General features: G+C 30.6%; 1 pseudogene; it reads left to right on the top strand.

The window, feature by feature from the left end:
- Positions 1 to 1,028: 1,028 nt before the first annotated feature.
- On the top strand, positions 1,029 to 1,147 carry LOC112469796 (annotated as a pseudogene).
- The last annotated feature ends 2,190 nt before the right edge of the window (positions 1,148 to 3,337 follow it).

Consider the following 3,337-nt stretch of genomic DNA (forward strand, 5'->3'; position numbering starts at 1 on the left):
TATCTCTTTTTAGTTTTATTTTGCATTTAAGTTGCATTTTGAGCAACTTGTTATATGCTTATTGGCTATTTTGGTTATCCTCCTTTATTGTACATTTTTAATTGTTTTTTTTTTTATTTTTCTCAATGGTTTGCAAAATTGGGGAAGGGAGAACTATATGCTTTGTTTATGTAATAGTATAAGCTTTCATGAAGTTATTTACTTAATAAACAACCTCAAAATCTCACTGACTTAGAACAATGAACATATATTTCATTCTCACTTTACATGTTGATTGCAGCTCTTCTAGATATTGCTAGACTAAGCGGGGCTCAATTTTTCTTGGCTTAGCATGGCTTAATGGATCTTCTCATTCTAGAAAACAAACTATAGATAGGCCTACTCTCTGAGAAATCCTGTTCTCATGATTGAAGCTCAAAGTAAGAGATGGGGCTAGAAGAAACCATCAATGCCTCTAGAAGTATCTATTCAGTTATGAAAAACATCATGTCTATTTACATGCCGTTGGCCAAAACAAGTCAAGAGATCAAGTCACTGGAGCAGGGGAGTACATTCTCCCTAGAAGAGAGGATTAAGCGGGGATGGGTAAGCAGGGATAAAAAGCAGTGAACAAATAATAGAATGTACCACAGTTGGATGCATACTACGATAATGTTCTCCCACTCCTCCTTAATAAATGTCTTAATAATAATGAAGTACAATTTAACAGTCGTTTTATTCATGATTTGTACTTTTTGTATTCTTACTTCTCACAAGGACATGATGATATTCTTCTATGATGAGGACTGCACTTTTTCTGTAAAGGACCAAATAGTAAATATTTTTGCTTTGTAAGTCATATGCTCTATGTCACAACTATTCAACTCTGTCATTATAGCACCAAAACTGTCAGAGACAATATATAAATAAATGGGTGTGGCTATATTCAAATAAATATTTACAGAAATAGGTGACAGGATGGATTTGTCCTCTAGATCATATTTTGCTGGCCCTGTGCTATGTTATCCTCTAGAAGTTTTATTGTTTAGGTCTACAGCTATGCCACCTTGAACGTGCTCGATCTTATCCGATCTCAGAAGCTAAGCAGGGTCGAGCCTGGTTAGTACTTGGGTGGGAGACCACCTAGAAATACCAGGAGCTATAGGCATTAAAAAAAACAATGGAAGTTTTATTGTTTAAAACTTCCACAATTACATCTGTATGGAACTGATTTTTTGTGTGTGATATGAAATAAGAAAACTGTCTTTTTAAAATAAATGTACATCCAATCGATCTAGTATCATTAATTAAAAAGATTCTCTCTACTACATTACAGTAGTAACTTAGTCATAAATTAAGTGATCATATGTGTAGGTAAGGCCAACAATTTTCACGTTTTTCCAATTTTATTTGCTGTCTTTGGCCTTTGCATTTCTATATAAATTTTAGCATTAGTCTTTTCATTTGCAAACACACACACACAACTGCTTGAATTTCTATTGGGAGTGCTTTTTTTTTAACACACACACACATATTGAAGAGGATTACATCTTTTCGGTATTAATTTTCCCAACCCATAAACATAATATATGTCTCTGTTTATTTAGTTTATTTTTATTTTTCCCAGTAATAATTTATAATTTTCTCATTGGAAGGTATGCATATTTACTAGAAATAAAGAGGAACGTTTTACAAATGTAAAATAGTCACGTCAACTGGAAGATATAATAGCTCTAAATTTATATGCAACTAAGGATAATGCTTCGAAATACATAAAGCAAAATATGATAAAACCTAAAGGAGAAATAGAAGATCCATAATTATAGCTGGCGATTTTAACAGATTTCTTTCTAAAGAAGAATTGAGCAACAATATCATCAAACACACACATACGTGTATTAAACATATACTGGGAGATCATAAAGCAAGTCTCAAAAAATTTCAAAGGATTAAAATCATATGCATTATGTTCTCTAATCAGATTGCAACAAATTTAGAAAGTAGTAACACAAACTTAACTTTGTCTTATTTATCTGATATCAGTAGAAATACACCAACTTTTTTTGATCAGTATTAGTATAATAAATTTCTTTCCACCCTTTTACTTTTAACCATTTTATAGCCTTATGTTTATGATATACATTTTGTAACAGGTTATAGTTTTTGTTTGTTTGTTTGTTTAATCAAGTCTGGCAATCATAGTCTTTTTATGCTTATGTAGTCAAATTAAAAGCATATAGTTTATTTATTTTTAATATAATTACCAATATATTTGGATTTAAGTCGCCAACCTATTTTTTTTTTTTCTATTTATCTCATCCTGGTTTTTTTTTTTCTTATTCTCTTTTGGGTTATTCGAGTATTTTTATTATTCTAAGTTAGCACCATAACTATAATCACCACAACCACCCCGCCTTTTTTTATGCTTTCGTGGTTATACATCATAATTCTACCTAAATTTTAAAGATATCATTATTATTGCTTTTTAAAAATTAACTTACATTTACTTACTTATTTATCTTTTCTAGTGCTCTTCATTTCTTCTTGCATTTCCATTCATCTGCTATTCTTTTCCCTCTGCCCAGAAAGCTCCCATTATCTTTTAAGTATAGAGAGTGAATTTTTTCCATTCTTCTTTGCCTGAAAATTTATTTATTTTTCCTTGATTCTTGAAGAATGTTTTCTCTGGATATAGAGTTCAAAGCTGTTAATTATTTTATATTCACATTTCAAAGATATCATCTTTTCTTCTAGATTTCTTGATTTCTCTTCAAAAGTCAGCTGTTGCTTCTTTGAAGGTTATAATATTATTCTGTTTGGGATTTGTAGAACTTCTTGGATCTGCAGCTCAATAGATCCAACACTTCTGGAAATGCTGAGCCAATGTATTTTTAAATATCTTGCTCCATATTTTATCTCATGTCATTTTGAGGCTCCAATTACGTATGCATTAGGACATGCTTCACCATGTCTCATACGTCTTTTATTTTTTTCTACTATTTTATCTTTGTTGCATTTCATGTTTCAACCTGGGTATTTTCTACTATTTGAGTTTTGCTTTTCATTCCTTTAATCTGCTGTTAAACCCATCAATTGAGTGTCTAATTTCAATTCTAGAATTTCCTATTGGTTCTTTTCAAAAAAAACAACTACAATTCTCTGGTAAGTTTTCCATCTTTTAATTTATCTTCTTGAACATATTAATTATAGTTACTTTAATGCCAAACTGATAATTCTAATTTCTTGATGTTCTGTTGCTCTGGTTCTGTTATATGTATTTATTTTTTGATTTTTGGTCATTTGGCCCTATTTTCTAATATGCCTGCTAATTGTTTTCTGAATGTCAAACATTCAAAAA

This window comes from Pteropus alecto, unplaced genomic scaffold (genome assembly GCF_000325575.1).
Source record: "Pteropus alecto unplaced genomic scaffold, ASM32557v1 scaffold86, whole genome shotgun sequence".
Taxonomy (NCBI): Eukaryota; Metazoa; Chordata; class Mammalia; order Chiroptera; family Pteropodidae; genus Pteropus; species Pteropus alecto.